Raw genomic sequence first — 27,522 nt, 5'->3', positions numbered from 1 at the left:
GTATAAATGTCATTTTAAGGTGCTTGACTAAATAAAAAATAAAAAAAGCTTTGTCTTTTTAGACTTTTCATAGAATAGTTTTAAGTAGTCAACAAGAGAACAGCTAAGCCAAGTCTGGATATTCTTAGTTAAAGTTTTCCATGGCCAGGTTTGTTGATATGACATCCTTTGTCTACGGCTGGAGTTCAAGGATTTTATATTAATTAGTATATGCCTGGTAAGTCTGATGATTAAGACTAGAGAGATAATAAGGCCAAGCGAGTCAGATTGATTGAGATAGAGGTCAGATATCACTTTTGGAGTGAGGTCACAGAGTTAATAGAGTTGCTGCTCCAATGAAATGTAATAAGTGATCCCTAGAAGGTAAGTGGGTGAATCATGTTTATGCCTGTGGGTGAAGAAAACAAGTTACTTACCTGTAACTTCAGTTATCCAGTATTGGTATCTTTCATAGATTCACATGCCTGAATCATTCCCCGTCGCCGAGGCGGGAGTCCCACACCGTGGGACTCCCGCCTCGGCGACAGGGAATGATTCAGGCATGTGAATCTATGAAAGATAACCCAATACTGGATAACCCAACTTTTCAGGATCAATATGCATGTTAACAGTAGCGGTCTCTGTTTCCACACGTTTGGGTAATACCACAATTTATTACAAAGTTGACGTAGGTTCTTTGAGGGTATCAAACTTATCATAAGGCCCTTAGATTTTTTTTTTTATGACTGCAACAGTCACATACTACTTGTTTTGGTTTCTCCCGCTTTCCTATATATCTGCTCTAGTGTGTAAAAACATGGTGGTTTATCTTTGAACGTTCGGGCGAACGCTCCCAGATGACAGTTTACCAGCAGTTCAGATGCCAACCTCGATGTATCAAGAGCATCGCAAATAAAGCTCTCATGTTATCACCACATACCAGCTTCATCATTTTATTACATTTAACACTGGGGACTAGTATTGGGATCCCGCTGTCACCAATTGAGTAGGTCGTCTGGCAAACTGGAGGATTAAAGAGGTTTGACTCCTTGATAAAACTCAGAGCGATGCCACCCTGGAGAAGCAGAAATGAAGACATGTCATTTTAAGCATTCACAAGGATTTGTGAAACTTATTGGAGAAGCTACAGAAAAGACAGAATAAAGGAAGCAAAGTCCTTCTTAGTGCTTACTGTCAAGTTGAACTAGCAGATGCTTTGAGACCTCAGAGTATTTGTGACTCTTTTAGAAGTTTTCCTACAAATGTACGTGGTTCGGTCTCACATCTTCGGTGTCATTGTTTAAACACATGAAGATCCACATTTTCAAGGACAAGGAAGCAAACAGATGTTTCCAAGATGATGCACTGTTCTTCACCAAAGTACAAGCTAACATTTTGAAATTCCATAGAATCTGTTTCAGAATGTCGAAAGATTGCCTCACCTTAAGAGCAGATGAGTGCAAACTCGGACCTCAAGATGATTATTTTTGACACACAATCTTATCCAATGGGGTGACTCCCAAAAAAATCACTAGTGAAGCAATTTGTATGTCTCTTGCACCAAATGATAAAGATAAACCGATATTTTGCAGAACTTGCGAATACTACAGCAACTTTGTATACAACTTTGCTGCACAAATAGAACAATTGCGCATTTTTTAATTTAAAAGTTGCTGTATTTGTATGGCAACTGGCAACAAAAGGTTTCTGAATTTATCATGTAACACAAATAATGGTCCAACACTACAACCTTTCTCTTGTGGCAAACAATGCATCATTTCTGTGGAAGCTGTGCCTGTGGTTTTGGGGAGCTTTTTCCCAAAGATCAGACAATAGCAAATGAACAGTTGCCTATGATTCAAAAACCCTGAGCGAGGCAGACAAGATACTCTGACACAGAGAAAGAATTCCTAGCCTGTAGAACACTTCCTGCATTTTATTTGGGGTACGAGGTTAACTTGCGAACAGAAAAGCCACTTGTTCAGAAACATACTAGGTGGTGGGGTAGCATCCAGGGCTCATGTGGCAAGACTGTTCCAAGCACCAGGACACACCCATCACATTGCCAACTGTTAGTCAATATTGCCATGTTAAAACCACTGGTGGGGGGGGGGGGGGGGGGGGGAGCGCTCAAGAGGATGAAGAGATGAATGTGGTTGCTTGTGTCCGCAATGTACGTCAACCAGGTTGTGGAAGTAAATGAAGGCAAGTGGTTTGCTGAAAGTGCCTAGGGTGATTAAATGAACCTTGTGAAAACTTCCAATATTTCACAAGAGCATAGTGTAGTTGGTGAATCGTTTTCCCTAATGACAAATGCATACCTCCACGGGTCATGTGTGAGACCATTGTAAACAGTGGAAACATGGCAATGTCTTCATGGAAATGAACCTATTGAGACAGTATTTTGGTGGCTGGAAATGGATGGAGAAACTGAACGACGGGCAAGGCAGTGAGTAGTTTGTTTCGCATCAGATACGAATTGCAAGACCACCGTATCTCGCATGTGTCCCATAGCCAACCTTTGTTTGTCAGAAAGTGGGTCTGGACATCTCTGGACCTTTCAGAACTTGGCCTAACATGGACTTTGCTATCGTTCTTATGGATTACCACTACAAATGGCCGGAAGTGATGTGCTGAGAGGATCTACTTATGTGGTTTTAGACTTCCTAATAGACATTAGTTGGGGACGCTATCCTGAATTCCTCATTACAGACTATGATAAACAGACACTTTGGCAGAAATCACAACATTCCTCAATATCCATTATATTAAACACATCAAGACAGTGTTATATGATCTCCAGTGTAATGGCCAGATGAAATGTTTAAATGGAGTATCCCAAAGAAAGAGTCTACCTTGCGCTTGTAGGGAATGTTCGTTGATTTACTATAATCAAATCTACAGAATCTAGCCCAACTGAGATAGGTGTGTCACTATTTCACTTGTTAAAATGTAGAGAACACATAGGTTCAATTTGTCCATGGCTGCTTAAATCCAGAATACACTCATCCATTTCCAACCCTTCACCAAACTCTTCAAACAGTGCATGCAATAAAGGCCTTCCACATAAAAACACATTTGCAACAATTTACATAATTCTGTTGAAGCAAACATTTTAAGTGGCTCCTGTGCACTGCATATGCTAAAGCCTACTATACCAATCGTCACCCACTGGGGAACAAGCGTGCCCATCAGCACCTGCCTTTCTATTGATAGTAGTAAACATCAGCCTTTTGGTTCCCTTTCCAGGTCATCGCCTTTCCTTTGCAAAATCAAAACAATCCATCTTGGGCATGGGATTGATTGTGAACTCTATGAGAAATGAGTTACTTACCTAAAAGTCAAGTCCTCCAACATTAGTATCTTTTATAAATGCACATGATTGAATCATTCCCAGACTTCAGACTGGGAATTCCTGGTAAATTAAATAGCAGTATGCACTGTTAAAATTGCCATAGACCTAAAACAACTTGTCGGATCTTTCTTTCCAAAGCTAAAGAGTAGGCACACATTCACAAAGCATCACTGTCTTGATGTAGACGAGAAGGTGATGCAGTAATGGGGCAGGCGGTCCTAAGTAACCTGTTTCAATAAAGAGGAGGTGCTTCCCACTTTTATTATGTAATAGAATGTGTACTGCTTGCTATTCGGATTCAAGCATGTGACGATATAAAAGATCCAATGTTGAAGGAAAAACGTAGGGCCAGACTATGATTTCAGCAAATGGGTGACAGATCTTTTGGCAGCCGAAATATAAATCCCATAGGATATTATGGGATTTATATTTCGGCAGATGGGATATGCGTCACTATTGTGATTGAGGAACCTGTTCTCCGAAATCTACATCAGACCCCAAGTTACCAGTAACTCCAGTTACAAACATAGGTATCTTTTATAAATTCACATGACTCTCGCTCCTCCCAACTCATTCATTATATTCTCTTCGCACTTGTGCTTTGAAATCTGAGCTATGGTGGCCTCTCAGGCGAATAGGAGCTAACGTTTTCACCTCAGTGCCTGAAGTTTGGGTCGATTCAAATGAGGTGGATTAACTACTAAACCGATGTTTCAGGCCTATGGACATTTTAACAAATTATTCTGCTATTTTAATGTCGGAGGGATTCCCAGCCCGAAGATAGGGAATGATTTAAGTATGTTAATATATATATAGATCTAGTATAAGAGGATCAGTGAGGCTGCTCAAACTACTCTCCACAATTTGCAGACCATGGCCCAGTGCCACCGTATGAGAGTCAATGACCCTACCCTGCTCCAATCCCTCTAACATTTTTTTTAGCTTTTTGTCAAAGAATTGAAGCATAACTGGTGTCCTGCGGCAACTGTACAAAACGCTCACATTAGACTCCCTGTCATACACTCTGTCACTCACCAACTTTGCTATTTTATAACTTTGGAGAGAAGCCTCATTCCTTGTGTGGTTGAAATCATTCTTAATGTAGATGGCGAGAAGGGGATAGTTTGAATTCTCACCCTTGGGTATAAAGTTTATGGCTAGATATTTAACGGAAATCTTATTTCAGCAGGAAAGGGTTGTTTCCTTTAGTTCTGAATGCTTATTAGGAGTTGGTGTGAAGCTCATTAACTCAGACTTAGGTACGTGTATCTTCAGCCAGATACCTGTATAATAGATCAGGTTCATTCTGCTGCACAGGAACAGATACCAACATGCCAGCCAATGACACCAGCACAACATCCACAAACATTGTGAGCTTACACATGTCCAGACCTAGCTGCATGCCTTCAATTCCTTGGTTGCTGCAAAATCTCTATGGCCACGGATCCATAAATAAATGCAAATGGGAGAAGCCACAGAGGGCACCCCTACCACGTTTCTCTCCAAATCATTACTTCCTGGGTCTCTAGGTCATTCATTCTGACTTTAGCCATGTTGGTTTCATTGCACACCCAGACCGCAATCAGGTGTGACTGGCTGAAGTCCTACACCTTCCAGGCATCTCTCTAAGTTTTTGTATGCATTGAAAGGAGAAAGGACCACCTGCCGCCCCCGAGCCACAGTGCTGTATTTATCAGGTGAATCATCTTTTTGTGTTGTAGCTTACTCTACTTCCCTCTGCAAAGCCCTACTGATATGAGTAGCAACCCCCCGCCCCTTCAGCCATGTTGCCAAGATTTTAGTATAAATCTTGATTTTTGTATTAACCCTTTCGATGCTGATGACGAGCTCAGCTCGTCATCACCCACGGGTGTCGTGTGCTGATGACGAGCTGAGCTCGTCATAGTGCCACTAAAATGGCATTTTCCAGCACTGGGGGGGGAAAACGCCCAGCAGCCATGTGGTTAAGGAGCGAGATTGGTTTATATGGCCCACATTTATATTGTCCTTATTCTGATTGGCGATGACCACCATTCTTGCTTCTGTCTGCAATCTCCCTGCCCCCAATCACACACCCCAAACCACCCAGTGTAGGGCATTTTGATGGCTGCCTTCAAACTCTTAATGGCTATTTCTTCCTTCAAGATGTGATGTAATGTAATGATGATACTTGTAAAGCGCACTGTTACCCCATCTCGGCTGAAGACCGCTGGGGAACCCGTCCTGGCTTTCCCTGTGAGATGGTCCCTTCTGGGTATCTCCAAGGTGAAACCAGGCATCCCCGGAGTCTGTGGGGGGCTGTTGTAGAGATGAGGCAAGCTTAATGCCCAGAGTTGCCGAGTGTGATCCCTGGTTAGAGTAGGCACCGAGGCGAGAATTATCGAGTCCGTTGACCCTGGTCCACGACCCTGCCGCGTCGGGAATCGAACCCTGGTCCCGGGCTGTTCTCTGCTTCCGGGTCTGCCGCCTCTAACCAGTGAGCCACACCACTCCACAGGGGAGTTCTAGTTCTTCAACCTTGCCAGAGATGACCCAGCCTACACCTGCTTATCTGCCAAACTCTGTCACTGACTATTGGTCCACTGGGTTAGCCATATAAGGTGGATGTCTGACCCTACTGAGTAGTGTACACAGCACCAAGGATGCTTAGTCTCCTCAGTGTTCCATTCAGTAGGAGTCACCTGCCACGGATGTCTAAACATTTTCTGATCACTGAGAACCTTGTATATGTCTCAAAGAATATTCCCATCCTCACTGTTTTGACTACAGACAACACATTGTTGTGCTGGGTACCAGTGCAAGAGCAGCCTTCACATGTATTTGGACAGCAGACATCTTTTCTAAAGTATGCAAATGCCCTCTATTTTCCGGAGTGCGTTTAATGTCAATTGCTTAAATTGTGTGTTACCTCTTGTATTGTACAAGTGTATCCGAATGTCTTTAACCATTGTTTCCTGCCAGAAGTTCCACCTTGCTCTGCCTTCCCAGAATACATATTGTCCGCTTGATCTGGAGCACAATCTTCTCTTCTAATGCCTTTCCATGTGCAGCAACCCTCTCCTCCACAAATTGTAAACAGTGAAACTTTCCCTGGTTCACAAAGGATCTCCCTCGTAACAGAGTATAAAGATCATAAAGGGACCCATTCGGCAAACCAGAAAGGATCCAGAATGACACTTCGCAAATGAGCTTCACATCTAGCTATAAAGATCTAATTCTTGCAGCATAATAGGTGGGGACATTGGGGCTCACACTACTAAGAACACTAGCCAAGTTTATTATATTAACAATTGATTCAGACCTCAACCGAGAAACAATACAAATTTATATCAAGTGATGTAAAACACAAAAAATGTGCATAATCTATATTTACATTTAAAATATTTTCAGTAAACTTTGAAAAAAATCGGAATATACAATAACATACTTTTTCATTTCGAGGGGTCATTATAGAAAGATAAATTAATTGGATAGATCCTTGTTCGCCAACTTCAACGAAAAAATCAACTTGATTGAACTCTCTGGACCTCAACCCTCTTCCCCCAGAAAAAGACTGCTCTCCAATAAGCGAAGTCTCCTCAAAAAAAAGTCCAGCAACAACCTGGTCCTCCTTGGACCCCATCTCAGATTCGGAGCTCCTCAACACTATCTCCTCCTCCAAGCCATCCTCTCAACCTCGATCCCATTCCCATTCCCGCTCAAATGGTCAAAGAGCAAAAACTCTCCCTAGCTCCTCTTTGGTGCGAAATCATAAACCGCTCTCTAAAAACTGGCACCATTCCAGACTGCCTTAAAGTCGGCCAAGTCACTCCTCTTCTGAAAAAGCCAGGCCTAGACGCATCCGACCTGAATAATTCTCCAATCTTCCTATCCATGCCAAAGTCCTCGAAAAATGTGTCCTTCGTCAACTGAACAAACATATTGACAACAAACTTGCTCGACCAACACCAATCTGGTTTCAGGAAAGGATACAGCACCGAAACTGCAATCCTCAACATCATGGACGACATCTTCAACTCCCTTGACGCTGGCCACTGCTGTCTCCTCATCCTCCTAGATTAGTCTGCTGCTTTCAACACTGTAGACCACAGTCTTCTCATCAAAGCTCTCAAAGAACGGGCAGGCGCAGAGAAAGTGGTCCTCCTTTCAAAATCGCTCACAAAGAGTAAAAATCAAATCCTTTGCCTCCGAACTCGTTCCCAGTAACAGAGGCGTACCTCAAAGCTCCATTCTCTCCCCTCAACTGTTCAACATATATATGGAACCTATCACCTCCATTCTGAAGAAAGCGAATATCCCCTTTCATCTCTATGCAGATGATACACAGATCTACCTGGAAACCTCCTCCTTTAACGACATTCAAAGACTCAACAATACCCTCAAGGAAGTCCAAGAATGGCTATCAACGAACCACCTTAAACTCAATCAGGGGAAAACAGAGAACCTCCTCATCTCAAACAAGGATGAAAACCCGCAAATCGTTGAAGGGGGTGAAAGCTATTGATACCCTTAATAGAAATCTCACCCTGGCAACCTCGGTCAAATCACTGGGAATCACCCTTGACCACAAACTCCATGTCCAACCACATCAAGAAAGCCGCCAAGAGCGCCTTCCTCAATCTGAAGCTCCTTAACAAAAACCAAACCCCACATCCCGCCTCCGACCTCAAGCAAGCCACCCAAGTCCTGTTGTTATCCAGACTGGACTATGGGAACGCAGTTCTCTCCGGGACAGCTCACTCTCACCTAGCCCCGCTTAAAACCACCCTCAATGCTGCAGCCAGAATGGTCACCGGAATCAAGAAATTTGACTACATTTCTCCTGCGCTCAAAGATCTAAAGTGGCTCCCAGTCGAAATGCGGGCCAGTTACAGAACTGCCTGCCTCACACACAACGCCCTGTACACAGGGAAACCAGAATACTTAGCCTCCAAGCTCAAGAAAGCCAGACAAGCGAGAAGCCTCAGGAGTTCCAACTCTCTCCTACTCATTCCCTTAAAAGCACGTCAACAAAAGACTGCTGGACGCTATTTTGCAGGAAACTCCCCAAAAATCTGGAATGCCATCCCAGTCAACATCAGAACCACCCCCTCCTTAAAAAAATTCAAAAGCATCCTAAAATCTCTACCTCAACCGCGCCTTCCCGAACGCAATTACGTGACACTCTCACCTCCACCAGGAGGCCACCCATCACCGCTACCCCAACGGGCAGCCTTTCAGTCATCACACAACCACTTCCTACCTCTTCCTTATCTCCGAACTCTTAACCCCTGGGTCGGCACCACAAAGCGAACCTTTCCATCTCTAGTCATGCCTCCCCTAGGACTTTGAAACTACCTCATGACTCTTCCTCCTCAATACCTCGCCTTGACCCATCTACCCCAACGGCTCACCGCGAACTCTCAGCAGAACTGTAAAGCCTCCTTTTTGAACATTTCCTCCCTCAACAGCTTACCTCTGACACTCAGCAGAATTTGTACAGATTCCCTTTTGATCTTTCTCTGTACTCCTCCCTCAATGCCTTTGAACCTGTATTTTGTCTCCTCTTCAATATGTTGTAAAGCGCTCCGATACCCCCAGGTCTAGCTAGCGCTATATAAGACTTCCAAATAAATAAAAAAATGATACAAGTCAAGTTTTCCCCCTTGGCAAAGATGACCGTTGTAAGAGTCAGATGTCTGTTCTGCCCATTTGCCTGTTGGTTACTAAGTGGAAAGTTAACTAACCTTAATTGCAATCTTCAAACACGATGAAAGAGAAAGAATAGCTAAGGCTTAGGTCTGATAAAACAATGTCAACATAACTTACTTCGGATTTTACCTCAGCACAATGACAATTGAGAAATAGACTTTTACAAAAATAATCGCAGCCTTCCTGAAGAACATAGTTGGAGTCATTTAATTATACAACCTAACCTGTCTAATTCATATGCATCTTTGTTATTGAAAGCTGTGAACATTTCTCGATTCAAACATTCTCTTAAAGTTTCCTTTGAAGCATGAATTATGTGATGGCCCCAATGGACTATCTTTGCAACCGCCTAGACAGATGTTCTAGAGAGACCACATTCCAGACACATAGCCAGGACTGGGATCGCTTTACTCACCGTACAAACGATTTGAAGGATCTTTCCCTTACAGAAGTTTAGAAAAGACCAATTTGCCATAGGGGTACATTCTGAAGCATAGCTTAAAGCGGGTGAGTATTTTTGTTTCATAAACTTCTAGTAAGTGGTTAAAATTTCTCCTCCCTGTGGACGTATAATAGTGGTTAAACGTACCAGCATGAGCTATGGACTTATATCCTACTTGGCTGTAATGGTGTTTACTAATTAAATTATGGGAGCCGGCTCTTCCGAGATATATGTATTTATTTACCACCTCCAACCTTCATGACCCAAGACCTAACAAATAGATTTACAATGCTTCTTGCCCTTGAAAGCTATGATCAGTGTTTTAGAAACATTTATATCCAAGTATTAATTCACTGCATATTCATGTAGGACCTTTAAGTAGGTTTGCAGACCAATCGGCATTAAATCAAAGTTTAATTTAGGGAAGACATCTTTAACTTTTAAGAACTGAGTTGACAAACCATTGAGGTACAGAGCAAACAGGAGCCGGGCTAATTTACAGCCCTGTTTTTGGGCCATTGTCTGTTTTCAAGATTTTACACCAGATCGACAAATGCAATGCAATTATTAGTTTCAGTATTATTAGTCTCAGTAAACTAGATGGAATAGCGAATGCAGAAGGTTTTCAGTCTATCAACATGATCAAAGCTGTGGAGAAATCAATAAAAGCAGCATAACCAATCTGAATTCTGGTCACTACATATTTATTTATGATAGTTATTAATATACCAATATTGCCAGTTACCAAGCAATTCGGTCTGAAACGTGATTGTATACAGAGAATTATATATTTCTCCTAGGCCCAATATGCAAATGTTCTAATATATTCCTTGCAAAAATCTTTCCAACCAACTTCGAGACGTGCAATTTGCCTAGAACTACTGGGTGTTTTTTTACTACAACCCTTTGTATATAGAGGCATTATAATGCAATGTTCATGAGTTGGGAAGAGTGCCAGTTGTAGAACAGTAGGAGTATAATGGGGGCAGAAATTCACCCCAGAGAACGTATTAATTCTATTACTGTTACAGGGATCTGATCATAGCCCCGGAGCATTTTGTTCCAATTATGTAATTAACTTTTTGATTACATGTTGGTGGTTAAATCTCTTCAAAATGGTGATTTTGAGGCAAGAGATATTTGTTTTCCAGAGGGCTCCATTTCACCTCCTTCATATAACTTTGAAATAGTCCATCCATATTTGTGGTGGGATGGAATCACAGAGGTACCCGTCTTTGTTACGCTAGGGACAGCAACAGTTCGAGAAGCATCTTACATTTTTGTTTCACGGGAAAGCTTCATGCAATGTTGCCAGTTATGATCAACTTGGAGCAGCTGGATATCTCTTCCGTTCTTCCTTAATATTTGTATCTCTTTTAGCCGAGATACAGACTACTGTTCAAATTGTTTTAAGATGTGATTATTTCTGCTTTTTAGTATCTAAGTTTTTGAGGAGTGCTTTCCACTTTACTGAAGTTATACTTTATTTTCCATAGTCTAATTTTCTGTATGCAGGACTCAAACTCAAATAATGAACCATTATCATGACAAGTCCACACACGTCAATACAATTTCATTGAAGATTTTTGTAATAGACTGGTCCCAATACAATCGGCAACTACTTTGATTAACATCGGCTTTTCCATTACAGGTACCCGGAGTCCAGTCAGAGGTCAACTGAAATGGTATGTTTAAATGTACTTTGAGTATTAGGGGATCACTGTAAATTGAATCTAGTATATGCATTTCTGAAATAAAATTTACCATAACTAGAGATTATGTAATCAATTATAGAGTAACCTTTATTGCCTCTTCTAGTCAAGTGGGCCACTATATCAGAGTCTACTCAACCATCAATTTATTTTCCACCCGTTAACTTTTAGGTGCTCACAGAGTAATTCACTCACTTGTCAGCTTTCACATTACTTGGGAATACAGTTTCAGGTACATGCCAGGTCTCTCAACTCCAAATTTCTATATATTTATGTATAGTATTGTACAAGTTTGAATTAAGATAGCCCAGTTATTATAACATATGGTTTTCCCCTTTTTGTGGTGGTGTTAATAAAATCAAAACTATGCAACACTATATAATGTTGAATTGCTTCTCTGGTGGAATTTATACATTGAACAATAAAAGTTAATCTGCAATCTTGAACTTAGAGAAGTCAACCCTAATACAATGTAAATTATTGCTAGTTTAAGATACTCATAGTTTCAATCGTCCACTGATAAACATATCTGTATCACCATTAGCCTGACCACTTTTGAACTTGTAGGCAGAACTATTGTTTACATAGTATTTTACTACTGAAATGTTTCCAGCCAACGACGTTTCCTGTAGACATGATAGCTATATTTACATTAAGACATTTATTTTATTAGTACATAGTTCTGCAACGTTCCACGAGAAGAACACTAGTCCAAACAGCATCAGTACCGGTAATGTTTACCCTCCAATAAAAAAATTACAGTTAGGAAGAGGACTCCATCATGAGGGGAAATGTGAAAGTAGTCATACTGGAGATCTAACTACACAACGAACAATGGGTATGTTAAACAGCTCAGATGGTATATGTACGAGATAAGGGATTATGTCTACTGTTCCCTATTTCCTTGGCGGTTACAAACTATCTGGAGTAAAAAACAAAAACCTATCTTTGTATCTATAACCAGTCCTTAGCAAGCAAGATAACTTGAATTTTCATTGTCCTGCAACAACTCTGGCAGTGAAGTTTCAAATTTTGGTAGAGATGCCGGAGAAAGATTGACAACACATTCAGTTCTGATTATTGCAACTCCTTGTGATTCAGTGAATCAATTCAGAAATTGTATGTGGTGGAATCGATCCCCTGACTTAACAGGTGTGAATGCTATTTGGATATATAGAAGAAAACTTTACTGCCTCGTGAGGTTATAAGCAGAGATTGTTAAGTAGATTTGTATTTGGAACTCATGTTTTTATTCAGAGCTTATCTTTTTTCTTCACCGGGTGAACAGATTTTAAAGTTTCTGGGAACTGGTTAACAGTGTATTTGAAAGAGGCCGATGAGATGACACTCAAGGACTAAGCAGTCACAACTTCCATTGCATTTTCATAAACTCATCAAAAAGGTATTGCATGCAATGGTAAATCCAGTTTCTTATTAGTCTGTATGCAGAGAAAATGTGTCTAGCCAAGCATACCTTCATATTCATACGTGCTACCAGGCCTTAAGCAACACACCTCTAATCCTTTTTAATCTGAAACTTTTAAGTAGCAGTTTAAAAATGTTTCAAAACTCAAAGAAGGAATTTCTCAGCATCATCTGGAGGAAGAAATTCTTCAAATGTGTCCACACTTTCAGAATTCAGCTAACTGTAATGAAATAATCACATTGCATCTTTCATCTGCAGCGCACTTACTGGCAACCAGTGTTGGGTTCTAAACACTGCAACTTTTCTGTTTCAGGCATGTTTCAAAATACGCATGATAAATGTTCTCTGAAACCCACAATGCCTATAGGGCATTTTATGCATATTCTTTACCATTCCGAGAGAGGTCTTTGTGCCTGTAGTTGAATTCCATCTAATTCTCAAGCCTGCCATTATATGCCCAAGGTATATGTGATGGTCACATGTAAATTTATCACACAACAAATTAAAGAAAACAGTTACAGGTAACTAATCACTAGCAGCAAGTGCAGTGTAGATTCAAACGCTGTGTTTAGACCCTATAGCAGTACCATCTTTTCCCAACAATGCTGTGGTTAGCAAAAGCAGCAGAAGGAGGAAGCAAAAAAAAAATAAGAATGTCTGGCCCACTTCTTCCCTTGTAGCTTATATAGCCACAATATTATGTGTAACTGCATGACCGATGCCATGCTTTTGCCTTACAAATGCTACCAAATAGAATGTTTAATAGAACACCGCTGTCACACCTTTCTTAGTTGCTCAGTGATGGCATGCCATTCTCTAGAGTGTGTGAGATAAACTTACATGATCAGTATAATATATGAGCATTATTCAAACAACCATAGGAGGTACTGATCTTTCTGATACATTTTGTGGATGGTGAAAACGTTGGATATTTCATAAGATTGATTAATGTGAAATGTAAAACCAGTATGTGAAGGATTTCAATTTATATGGAAATGTGGCTTTTCCACTGGCAAGGCCTTCAACTCAGGCCCTGCATAATGAGGTAACTTGTCAGGAAGTCTACCTTTCTTTTTTAAATGTGCATTTTACCACCATCAGTTAAATACATTATATAAATACATCATATATACATGATGAAGCATTGCTAGTAATACATAGGTTAAGAAAGGGAATAAAAACACTTTAGAAACTTCAAAGCATGAGCTAAAAAGGAGTGATAATACTAAGCTGCATTTGGTGTACCAGAACATCTAACCTGTTTAGGTTGTGGCTTGCCTCAGCTCGCTATCAATTTCCCAGTTCCACACAGGGGCCCAAGGGCATTTCCCTAGAGCTTTAGGCCTCTTTCCTTTCATATATACCCTTGTCAAGATTATAAATAGCTAAACACAGTGCGAGCCACTGTTGGAATGAAGGTGGGCCAGGATCTAGCCAAGCACAAGAAATACATATTCTAACTACTGCCATGGCCATAAAAACAAACTCTAGTTGCACCAATGGAACTCCTTCCTTCGTAAACCCTAATAGAATGAGGTCTGCTGTAAGGCTTATTTTAATCCTCATAGATTGCGTCAAGAATTTTTCTATAGCTGACTTTAGCCGCTCTAAAACTGGACACTAAGCAAACATATGAGCAATGTCGGCCTCAGCACTATAACTGCGAGGGCAAAGAGTTCCTTCTGTGCAACCCCATTGGGCGGTCTTGGCTGGCATACAATATCCTGAAAAGATGGTTTTATAATGCTGTGCGTGCAGCCCAGCAAACCTCAATATGGAGTGCCCCAGTAAAAGTGAAATCACTTCTCCACCAACCACCAACCTTTCCTCCAAGCATTACCCTTGTATATTGAATTACCGCTGCCCAATAATACATCTGAGACCGCCCACCCCCCCCTTTCCCTGGGGAGGGACATGAACGTAAGCACCCTTCTCATCTTTCCATGCGCCCATATAAACTTATTGACCAGTCTTTTCATCTCTTTGAACAAATGCTTTTCAAACTCGATGAATTGTTCTGAAGTACAACATTTTTGGCAGGAATACCATTTGAATAATATTGCACCGTCCGACAATCGAAAGTTGCAAATTATTCATCCATCACAACTGGCAGATCTGCATACCCCAACATTTTGGTAGGATTGCTTTGAAGCTGAATGGGTTGAATTGCTGTGTTGCCTTCAATTTTCCGGGTGAGGGGATCAATGTAGAGTGCAAATAAAAGGGAAGAACAGAGGCACCACTGTCTGGTTCCCCTTGTAACGTGGATGGGATCAATTTGTCCACCCATTAATTGGAGTCAGCACTAGGGACTCTATAGGTACCGGTTTGGCTTCTTTAAATCCCTTTCCGATCACTACATGCAAGAGTGGTACTTCCCGGAGACCCTATGAAACACCTTCTCAGCATCAGCTACAGTAAGTGCCACTGTGTCTGCAGATACTGACGTAATATCAAATCGAGTAATCCCTCTCCAGATGTGCTTTGTTGTTCCTCTGCCTGGAATAAAACCATGTTGCCTAGGGGATATCACCTTTTTTTTATAATGCCACTCAAGCAATTGGCCAATATTTTAGAAAAAATATGTGTCGCTATTCATAAGGCTCATGGGCCTATAAGATGCCGCCACATTTGGAGGTTTCCCCTTTTTTGGAAAAATGACTATTGGCACAAGCCCAAGACTATGGGGGAGCTTCCCCTTCTGCACCCCACACATTGTGTGTCTTAGATCGGCACCCAGAGTTGTAAAAAAGAAATTCTTATAGAACTCTAGGGGAATTTGGTTGGGACACACTGCCTTACCAGAAGGGAGCTCTTTTAATCCATTTTGTATTTCTTCCCCCGACAATGAAGCATCAAGAGATTCTGAATTCCTGCGAAAATTGCTCATTATGGAGCAACTCTAGGCACTCCCTTATAGGTTTCTTATCCCCGTGTCCCTCCTCGCCATATAATTTTCCGTAATATCTCTGAAAACCTGCCTGTATGCCCCTAGGCCAGAAACAAGTTCCCCCTTATAGGTCTTAATCTCCTGGATCTCAGTCCCCACAGTTTTCTGTCTTGTTCACTGTATTTGTAACAGTTTTTTTGCCAGGCCAAGTATTTTTCCGCTGCTCTTGCTGTCGAACATTCGCCAGCAGATGCTTTTGCTAGAGCAAGTTTCTAAAGTCTCCTCCACACTTACACCATTAGTTATAGCCCTGATCAGTTCCTCTTCTAACTATCATAGTACTATAAATCGTTTTAGGCGTGGAGCTGACTAGTTCTGCTTTAAAGTTAAACTCTAGTAATTACTTCAGTTATTTATTCTTGGGGGTTATATATTCTGGGTCCTGTAGCAAGCCCCTCTCAAATGTCCAAGCGCGTTCTGGTTTATCAGCCCCTAGGTTCATTACTTCTAATACCAATGGATTGTGGTCTGACATGACCCGGGGGAATTTCTTGATGGTGCACGCCATTAGCAATTGATGTGAGACCAGGAAGTAATTCAGGTATGCTACTGGTCTATGCGGGGCTGAAAAATGTGAACTGCCATCCTCCAGGGGTTTTGAATGCGACCAGACATCTGTAAGTCCATTATCCTGCATCAGTTGTCTAAGAGCGCAATACACTTTCTTTCGGCCATTATAGTTACTGGAGTCCCCATTCCAAAGCTCACAGAGGCAGTTATGTTGAAATCACCACACAATATAAAATCAGTTGTGCTGAACGCTCCCTGCCACTCGGATCGATATGCCAAAAAAAAAAAACAAACAAAAAAAACACACATATATATATATATATACATTCACCACACAAAGACGTCCATGAGAGGAGTCTCAGCAGAAAGTTACAAAGCCTTTATTCCAGGACATTTGAGCAGCGCAATGACCAACAGGATAAGTTCTTCAAAATAAAAAAGCCCTACGTGTTTCGAACATCAGAGTGTTCTTGTTCACGGGCAGCAAGCTGAACTGGCAGTCATGATGGGGAACGCCCTGTTAAGTATAATTAAGCTCCGCCTCCCTGGAGGAGTGCCTGAGGGCATGCTGGAGCCTGTAGTTCGCCAACGTTTCCCCATGTGGGTGCCGCCTGATTCAGTCCAATGTTACTTTAAAAAACCCCAGTGGGTGAAGATTACTTCCATATATACAAGGCTGCATGCATTTATAGAGTCAAAAACGGCCTTTCTGCTGATCTGCGCTCGGAATTACCAAGCGCTGGATCTGCCTCAGATAAGCAGCGGGCTTCCTCGCGACCGGACACAGCCGCTTTAATTCACCACACAAACCTCAAGTACCTGCGATGTTGTTGAGCAATTGGGATGTGAAAGTACGCATCTTGCAGATCCACCGAACACATCCAATCTCCGGCTTGAAGATGTGGACATATTTGGTGAAGTGCTAACATGCGGAACTTTTCTTTGACAATGACTTTGTTTAATAGTCGTAGATCGAGTATTGGTCTGAACTTGCCCTCCTGATCTTTTTTGGGGACAAGAAAGTATCTGGAGTAAACTCCCTTTCCTCTTTGAGCGGGAAGAACCTCCCCTATCTTTCTTTTTTGCAGTAGGACTTTCACCTCTCTTCGGAGCAAGCTTAGCTGGTGAGGGCAAGATCTCTTTGGAGGAATGTTCTTCGGCGGCGCACGGAAACGTAGCCTGTATCCATTGCGCAGTATATTCAGCACCCACTGATCCTTTGTGATGCTGACCCACTCTGCCAGGTGCTGTGAAGCACTTCGTCCCACTGGAGTGGGTAACGGCGCCAGAGGAAGCCACTGCTCAGGCCTTTCCTCCTCTTGTGGTGTTTGAGGATTGTTGGTGACCTCCTCTACCTCTGTTGGGTTTGCCTCGAAACTGGGGTTTACCCTGGTTCTTACTTTGGGACCACTGAGGGGTTTTAACCCTCTGTTGAGCCCCTCTCCCCTTGTTGGCCTTGAAGCGGCGTTTGAATTCTTTTTTCTTCTCCAAACCCACCGCTTTCACTGTAATTAGTTCCGTCTTCATTCGGGTCATTTCTTCGTCAGCATGTTCCCCGAAGAGAGCGGAACCCGAAAAGGGGAGATTAAGGATGGGATGCTGAGCATCCGGCTTCAGACCTGCAAGCCGCAACCAGGCCGACCTCCTGGCACAAACCCCATGTGAATAGGAATGCGCCGCAAGTACTGCACCATCCGCAGCTGTGCTGATCATCTGATTCACCACCAGACATCCTTCTGTCACAGTCTCTTCATAATCCTGCTGGTCTTCCTTTGGCAGTTTGGATTTGAACCTTTCCATGGAGTCCCATAAGGCTCTGTTGTATCGACCGAGGAGCGCAGCCGCACTAGAAACCTTAAGAGTGGATGCAGCTGATTTGCAAACCTTGCGACCCCAGGAGTCTTGAGATTTGCTGTCCTTGTCTAGTGGGACTGAAGAGGAACTGGCAACTGGGTGCGTCTTCCTCGCCGCTGCCACAATTACATAGTTTGCTGGAGGGTCAGATTTTACAAAAACCGGGTCAGAAGAGGCCGGTTTGTATTTCTTCTGAATGCGGGCTGGCACCGCTCTGATAGCCGCTGGAGTTAGGAAAACCTCTTTGACAGGATCCATAATCCCCGGGACTAAATGCAGCAGTGGACGGGAGATAGCTTTTTTGTGTAAAGTCTCAAAAATGACTGTCGTTGTGACTTGAGGGACAGACATTTCAATGTTCAGCTTCAGTGCTCCTCTTTGTAAGATATCCAGATACGTGTCAATGTCATCCACTGGGGAGGATCTGGACGTAGGACTGTCCGTCAACTTAGGGGAGTAGTCCCTCTTGGAAGACCTGGTAGAAGAGGTAGATGAAGTAGACGGAGTTCGAACATGTCTACGGTGAGCGCTGTGCCTCCTCTCCCGCGATCTTTTTGAACGCTCCTCCCGTCTAGGAGAGCGAGATCTGATCCGATCTTCTGAACGAGGTCTTCTTCTGGGAGATCAGGACCTTCTGGGAGATCTGGTTGGTGTTCTCACAGGTGATTTGCACCTGGGAGGATTACGCTTGCCCATCTCCTCTACCAGATTCTGAAGAGGAGACCTGTGTTGCGGGCTGGCATATTCTTGCATCCGTTTGGTAGCCCCAGACACTCGCCAATGGTCCAAAGACTTATACCATCTAGGTGATAGTCTAACTTGTTCGGCCGAAGGACCTGGCCGACACTTAGGAGATCTGCGCACAGGACTTCTGGACTTTGAAGATGCAGTTGAGGAGCCAGAGGACCGTGAAGTGGAATGACTGGAAGCTGGCTCCGTTACCCTGATCACATCTGAATGCCTAGACGTCGAGCGTTCTTCCCTCGCCGCCAAACGCCTTCGGGGAGTCGGCGGATCAAACAATCTCGACTTCGAATGTCTATGTGAGGATCTATGGTCTCTCGAGGTCGAACGGCGATGACCGGCCGTCGACGGAGCTCTCTGCCTCGACGTCGATCGGCGATGCCCGGCCGTCGACGGAACCCTCTCTCTCGACGTCGAACGACGATGTCCAGTCGTCGACGGAGCTCTCTGCCTCGACGTCGAACGGTGATGACCGGCCGTCGGCGAAGTCTACTGTCTCGACGTCGAGTGCCTGTGCGACAACGGCGGAGGGGTATTGGACACCCTCGACGTCTAGCGTCGACAAGACACTGACGGAGACTACGTCCTAAACGCCGATCGACGAGTTACTATCGACAGCGGAGGGGTCTTGGTCCTAGATGCCGAACGCCGCTTCTTGGACGACGGCGGAGGAGTCACACTTCGACGCCGGTCGTCGCCTGGATGATGACGGCGGAGGAGTGACCTCCCTCGACGCCGATCGGCGCCTGGTTGACGACGGCGGAGGGGCCTTTGATTTCAACGCCGACCGTCGCCCGGTTGACGGCTGCGGAGTCACATCTCTCGACGCCGATCGTCGCCCGGTTGGCGACGGCGGAGGGGATCTCGACGACGGAATTGGATCCTTTGATGTCGTCGATGTACCTGTTCTTTTCGACGGCGAGCCCGCAGTCGACAGCCTTTTTGATGCCAAACGATCCACCGGGGGTTCTTTCCTCAGCACCAAGCCAGACGCCGAGGCTGAAGGGATGGAAGACCTGTGTTTTGAAGATGTTTTAGTCTTTTTGGAACCCTTCTTCCCCGGAGACCTTCCTCTGGATGACCTATGAGCCAGGCCATAGATGCGAATTCACTCCCTGTCTTTGAGAGTTCTTCCTGACAGGTGCTCGCAGTGAGGACAGGTGCCTGGATCATGTTCTTCAGGCATACACAGGATACAAACATCGTGGTTGTCTGATTTTGCTTTCTTGTTACCACAAGAAGGACACTTATCAAAAAGTGAAGGCATTTTCCACTGAAAAAGCCCAGTAAACTGACTTAAAAAGGCAGTTCCTTACTCGATTAGATGTAAAATGTCAAAGTAAGTGAAAAAGTTGTTCAAAGTGAAGTAATTTTCTGTCAGAAAACAGAAATTAGTGGAGCTGTGTAACCAGGATCCTTCCTGAAAGAGCCGGAAAGAACAACTGACCTAACTGTCACCCCTGGGGCATGATGGGATACAGGGGGTCATGAGTGCCTTAAAGGCACGGTGTCAGTTTATTGCTATTCAGCTACAGGTTAGCTTTTCAGTCTTTTTAGACTGTGTTTGCAATGCAGCCTGGGAGCTTCCTATGCTTCCAGTGAGTTATGAGAATTTTTACTGTTTTCTGAGCATTAAAACAGTTTCTAAACAATCTTTGGTGTTTCTCATGTTTCTAATGCTGATTATTCATGTATGGTGGAAATTCTTCACAGCATATTTCAGCTCTGATGTCATTTGGCTGCTATTGCATATATATATATATATATATATATATATATATATATATATATATATATATATATATATATATATATATATATATATATATATATATATATATGTATATATATATGTGGGGCACATATAATATAGTGTTTCCGGGGTCCCGCACATGGGCGGGAATATTCTAATGCTTAGGACTATTGATGAGGATCCCCTGGAAGAGAAACCCTGTTTTCGTTAAAAAAATGATTTAGCTAAATAGCTATACTGTAAACAACGGCGCATCAATTTGTGACAAGAGTGAAGTTTCAGTGCTTAGTGATCTTGTGCAGTTGTGAATTTGTGACTTCTATATACAGTGGGGAAGGGAGGATATTGGCCGGCGGGGTGGCACCCGTGTGGGCACGAGAATTGGCACAAGTGCGGTGTGGGCAGCCGCGATGAACGGAAAGCGCTCCCCAAAGCTTTGTGGAAATTAAAAGCACACCCAAGCGCTAGTGAAGCCACCAGGAAAGCAAACAAGACAAGAATTGGCACAAGTGCGGCGTGGGCAGCCGCGATGAACGGAAAGCGCTCCCCAGCGCTTTGTGGAAATTAAAAGCGCTTATTCAATAAACTACATCTAAAACGGCACTTCTGTGGATTTTATTCTCGCTACAGCTCGCAAGCGCTAGTGAAGCCACCAGGAAAGCAACGCAAAATGGCAGCCGCAACTCCGCAAATTTTGGATTCGGGGGAGTGTTTGGCCGTCCCCAAAAGGGGCGGGCTTAAAAGGGGAAAGAACAGCACCAACACGCCCCCGAATCCGAAAGAGACGGAGCTTCTTTGGAGGGACGCCTCTCTCCACCAATGGCTGGCCTCCGTTTAGGAAGCCAGCCAATGGAGGAGAGACGAGGACAGAGGCGGGTTTAAGCTGCCACACTAAGACATTAATTCTCCGGACTTCCGGCTGGCAAGCCAGCCTACGGTCCCTCGACCTAAAAACAGAAGCTTGTCCTTGCAGCGCTGCAAAGTAGGGTAGACAGGTGGCAGTGTTGGATCTGCTAATGCAAACCAGAAAATACCCCTGAAGGGAAAAAAAGCATTGGACACTTCCAAAAAAGGAGAGATGAAGGGCTCAGGAAAGCAGGAGCAAGTTAAGGGGGGCGGGGGGGGGGGGTGGGAATGAGAAATAAAGGAAGGTGTATTACAGCAGCAGACACAGCCTCAGTTGCAATCTCAGCAGCAGCTGAGATCACCCATTTTTTTACCCACCATGGCTCTTTCTGTTGGAGGCACCGTGGACTAAGTAATGGCAAATCCTGATGGGGTTTATAAGTATGGGAGAGGTGCACAGCCTTAAAGTTTCAAAGTGGATATTCTTCCTTGTATGTTTTAAGTACACAATGTTTATATGTGGGTCAGGTGCTCCAACAGGTAACAAAGCCGTCCTGCTGTGTTTATTAGTAAACTGAAAGTTGTGCGCACTGTCACTGAGCGCATCCCTGTATGTGGGCACACCATAGGTTCTAAGATATAGACTCCTATAACGTTTGAAATATAATATTCCTTTATTTCATCATGATTGATTAGATATTCAATTCATATCCATTGCATTCTTATTTTCTTAAAGATTCCTTTTGTATACATATTCAAGATTCATTCTTAAACGCTCCAATGCATTTCGGGCTCCATAGCCCTTTGTCCAGGAGCACTATAAGCAAAAATAAATAAGATATCCCATGTAACTGATTGACTCCAGGTTTACAGTGTAATATACATCTATATAGGTTAGTGTGCCATGTGTACATTCTATGTGCAAACCGTATTGTGTGTGAGTCACATGCTCTAAAAAAACGCGAGTCGCAAAAAAGTGAAGCCGACGTGGTACGTGAACCTGAAACCTCACAATATGGTGAATATAGTACTTACACGAACTCAGGCGTAGTGAGCTGTTGAGTCCTAGATTGAAATAATAACGGGGCGATTAAGATCAAGGTGTTCCCTCAATGCGGGATTACAACCAAAGTTATGCTGACGAGCGTAGTGCTACTTACTTGGCAAATACTTCGCGTTTCTAAACAGTTGAAATCCAGTCTCCGGCGTGAACCGCGGTACTCTCCGTAAACGAGTGATGTGTGTCAGTAATCCCGGAAGTATCGGTATATCTCCTGTGATGTGGTCACGTGATCGGCTATTCGTGCCACGGGTTAAAAAAACCAAAAACGGTCTATGGCAGCCGGGTGCCATATTGGGTGTGGGGGTGTGTGGTGTGAACATGCTATAGTGAAACGTAAACAAACAGCGCCTATGTCACAGAGTTATCAGCAAATATGTAAACAATACAAGTTTAAACAGCTGGCAGCAAAGATAGTTAGTCAGAGTACCATAAATATGGTTAAATGAAACAACTGAATTCTGTCCGATCATGAAGCCCAAAGGGCTTCATTGATTGTAGGCGATATACCCAAGCTATCTCGCGTTGGAGTAAGGTTCTGTTATTGTCTCTTCCTGATGGGGAACATAATGACTTGAATGAGGGTGTCAATAGCATAGTGAAGAATACGCCTGGCACAGATGGTCCTTCAAACAAGATAGAAGCTCCATACAAAAGGACAAATGCAGGCAACTTGCTTGCAGGTAAGCCCTAACCCGATAAGCCCCGACCCGGAGTGTGTTCCAGGGGAGGGGCTGATAATGACAATATTAACCGCAAGATTCTGGGGCTACCAAAACAAACACCCTCAATTAAGGCAATTGGGCACCATTATCCTGCTAAACCATCACCGACTTTGAATAATTTGGATAGATTAATCAAAGGGGCTACAGGGTTTAAAGGGCTGGAAGATTCCCAGGACCTGGGGGATACATTTTTCTCACTAACTGATGGTTCTGAAATCAGTTAATCAGATTCAGAAATTGGGAGTAATGCTCAGCTTTCCAGCTCTAGCCAGAGTAGCCAGCAAGCAGGAACTGGGAGGGTGGTTAGAAGGAAACTACTTTCCAGGAAAAACAGATACCCCTCCACTCATCTGAGCAGACTGTGGATGAAATTGCGAGGCACAATGTAAAATCTGCTTTGAAATGGGATTATTCCTATACACAAAGTTTATCCTGATACCTCGGAGCAGGAGGAAGTATCCAGCAATGCAAAGGACAATACAAGTGGAAGAGCCATCTCTGAAATTAATCTTTGAATCCATCAAGCAACTTCAAGAAGAGACTGGAAAGAAAAATCGGCTTGCAACTAAAAAAGATGGCTAAAGCTTGTGTACCAAAAAATCATAAAAAGTGGGATGGACACTGGTAACCGCGTTACCTTGGTTTCTTACTTAAAAAAACCCTCCTAAACACGGTGAGTTCGATCTTATGGGCGTTATATCTTTTTCTCCGCCCTACACTCGTGTTACGGCATAGTCATAGGGTTTGATAAGTTGTAATGTATGCCCACCTCAAACCGGAGGTAACCTCTGGTCCAGCGCGGTAGCGTCCAGAGATAAATTCGGTGCCCACAAAAAACAAAAATTAAAAAACAAGCTTACATCTGTAAAAAACTTTAATAAATCAGATGGTGCCTGTATCTAAAAAGAATCGGGTAAAACACACGGACCGTGCTACTCGATCCTGTTATATCTCTTTAGTAAATGTCAACATGTTTCTGCTCTCCTTCGCCCAGCCGGGTCTGCAGAGTATTCATCAGGACGTTTAAAATAAAGCAATACTTACACCATTTGTGTAGTATATTTCTGTAGGTATTTTGTTCACTACAAATTAATTTGTTGAGGTTACGCTTGTACCTGTAACACAAAAACATATGCATGTAGGCAATATGGACATACACTCATTCATTGTAATATTAACAAAAATTAGTCCCTCATTTTAGGGAACTATCTTCTTAAAAAATTGCAAAGATAGAGATAGAGAGAGGACTCTCTGCGCTCTATCGTAACAACAACTAACTTTATTGGTCTCGCATCTCTGTGTAGACATGAATACAAAACTATCGGCTGCAGAAGAGTGAACAGGAACTTTAGAAGATGATGTGGCTATGGTACAATCCCAGGCAGAGTCGCAAGGGGCACAATTAACAGATATCAAATGGAAGTTGGAAGACTTCTAAAACAGGCAGCAGAGAAATAACTTAAGAATTCTAGATATTAAAGATGGGGTAGAGGGAAACTATTATTGCACCTACAAGCTGAACTTATTGAAGGGAGCCTTTCCGAAAATCCAGTGTTGGAATTGAGACCTAGAAATACAGCGGGTGGACTGTTTCCATTGACCCAAGCGATGGAAAAATCCCGAAGCCAACAGCAATTCTAATTTATTTTGAGAACTACATGCTCCGGGAAGAAGTGTTTGCAAAAGCGTGCCCTGATGCCAAACGAACGTATGAGGACCAGTCTTTCTTCGTTAGACCAGATTTTTATCATCTCACAGTGGGGTGACTGTGGAGACTCAGACAGTTGATATAACCAGGTCAAGCTCAGAGGGGCCAAAGCATACCTGATGAATCCGGTGTACCTGAAAATTATCAAAACACTACAAGAGTTTTTTCCTCGGAAATCCACGCCAAAGAATACATGGATAAACTGACAACTAGCTCATATTGCTAGAATGGTCGCCTCGGATTGGTAAACATGATGTTCGATGTCAGATTAAGAGACTCTAGGTGGGATATCTTTACAAAATAGGTATAAACAAAGTAGTATGATCTGGTTAGTGGCAAGGGGGCCCCAGCACACTTAGACCTTTTGATCCGCTTGTCTCACAGTATAGGTGGAGGGAGGGGGTAGGGATGTCCCAGGGGTGGGGGAGAAGGGATGGGGTCAGGCTTGTGAAGGGCGTGGACATATGGTAGAAAAGCAAAAAACGCCAATGCATGAGGAAACCAGAGAGGTTGAGGAAGAAAGGGAGAAAGTGCTAGGTCCTTCTAATGAAGTGCAATTAGTATACAGATAGAGACAATACATACAAGTGGGCTGAATGACCCGGTAAAGCGTCAGAAAATCAAAGAACAGATATGCATGTTGACTTAGTATGCATGCAGGAAACTCATTGAGGGGAGTAGAAAAAATCTATTAGGAGCAGTTGGGGTTTCAACTGATAGTATACACTATGCAAGGGTCTAGACCTAGGGGGGGAACTATGCATTCAGATTTACTCTTTGTTCAATTTATGGCTTCACATGTGATGTTCCAGATCTATCTGGAAGTCTACCTTTCACAGTAACTTGCTAAATGTCTAAATACATCGGCTCAAAAGCTGAATCGAAGTTACGTTGGAACATTTTTTAAATTCCAAATCACAGCAAGGACCTTTCTTGATAGGACTTTCTAAAAGCCTTCCATGAATGCTATTTTGACTGTCACTCAAAAATAGGTGAATGCCATTAATTTTCTAAGCAATCTGCAATAGCAGCTTCACAAATTCACACTGATGAGTATGTCATGCTGTATATTTGTAAAGAAGGTACTTGATATGTACCTTACAGTGCAATATTTTGCATTGTTTTTCAAACTTTGCTTAAGTAGTAGTGTCTTGATTCCACAGCAATGTTCATAAATTTAGGGAGCTGTAAATATCCAAACCCCAGTATCTCAGGTGGCAAATAGTCAGCATTATGGACTCTGTATTTGAAAGCAAGAGTTTCTCTTGCTCTTAACTCCTCATTCTTCATGATTTTGTAACCCGCTAAATTAATTTAACCAACTCTCTAACAGGAGGGAGAAGACAAAGTTACTTGTCATTATGGTGCCTAAAGTGTTGGTACCTTTCATGGTCTCTTTTGCATATATCCAGTCATCGGGCTGTGAATCCTTAGTATTTCTACTGCCTCAATTAACTCTACCAGACTACACAGTCTAATGCTCTCATTATCTGACCCAAACTTTAGTCAATGTATGGACTGACTTCCAGGTAGCAGCCTTACAAATCTCCAAAATGGGTAGATTACGAAGCACAGCTGCAGTAGCTGCCTTTCCTTTGGTAGAATTAGATTTAAAATACAAGAAACAATCCATCTGGAAATGGATTGTTTATAAGTGGCTAGACCTGTACGGAGAGAGACATAATTTACAAATAACTGATCTGCTCTCCTTAGATCCTTAGTTTTGTCCAGATAACATTTCAAAACCCTTCTTACATCTAGGAAATGAAGCGATCTCTACGCTGGAGAAGATGGATGCTGGAAAAAAGTAGGCAAGGGAATAGTTTGGTTTACATGAAAATCCGAAATTACCTGAGGGAGGAATTTTGGATGAGTCCTCATAACCACTTTAGATGTATGGAAAACCGTGTAAGGTTCTCTACAGCAAAGTGTCTGAATTTCACTAACCCTGCAGGCAGAGGTGATAGCCACAAGGAAAGCGGTCTTCCAAGACAGGCGCTGAAGAGTAGCCATATGAATGGGTTTAAAGGGCTCTTGCATTAGCAGAGAAAGCACCACAGTAAGCTCCCAAGGAGGGGGAAGGGCTTCTAATGGAAGGAAAAACCTTTTTCAAACCCTCCAAGTAATCTTTAATGCCAGGAATTCTGAAAAAGGAAGTTTGTGAAGGGCATTTCCTGTAAACAGTTAAGGATGCCAAGTGAACCTTAATGGAAGAAAATTGGAAGCCAGATTGTGCTAGATGAAGTAAGTATGGAAGGATGACATCTTCCTGGCAAGAGGTAGGGTCCTCATTTCTCAATGAGCACCAAATACAGAATCTCTTCAGTTTATGAGCCTAAGCGGAGCATGTGGATGGCCGCTTAGCTTCCTTAAGAATGTCCATGCAGTTTTGAGGTAAGTTCAAGTGTCCATACTGCACTAGCTCAGGAGCCAGGCTGCCAAATTCAAAGAGGAGAGGTTGGGGTGTACCATCTGTCCTCCAAACTTCGTTAGTTAGTGTGTTTTGCAAGGCAGCCTGAGATGTTGACAGATAGACCGGCGAAGGAGGTCTGAACCACCATTGACATGGCGATCACAGATTGAGCAGTTTGGGTGTAGAGGGGAACGCATAAGGAAGCAACTAAATTCCTTACAAGACCACAGAAAGACAATCCCCTGATGAAGGCGTAGAACGCCGAAAGGCATTGGGTTCAACTGTGATATACGACACCGATGTCTGTGATAAACACATAAGAAATGTTTACGAATGAAAGAAATAAGATGTGAA

General features: G+C 43.0%; 1 protein-coding gene across 3 annotated transcripts in view; it reads right to left on the bottom strand.

Annotated features, from left to right (window-relative positions):
- LOC147673477 (tudor and KH domain-containing protein-like) overlaps positions 1–27,522 on the bottom strand; it is a 619,192-nt gene that overhangs the window by 41,036 nt on the left and 550,634 nt on the right. The gene's annotated exons all lie outside the window — the stretch shown is intronic.

This window comes from Lissotriton vulgaris, chromosome 12 (assembly GCF_964263255.1).
Source record: "Lissotriton vulgaris chromosome 12, aLisVul1.2, whole genome shotgun sequence".
Lineage (NCBI taxonomy): Eukaryota > Metazoa > Chordata > Amphibia > Caudata > Salamandridae > Lissotriton > Lissotriton vulgaris.
Note: the sequence above shows the minus strand (reverse complement) of the source record. Positions and strands in the feature narration are given on the sequence as shown.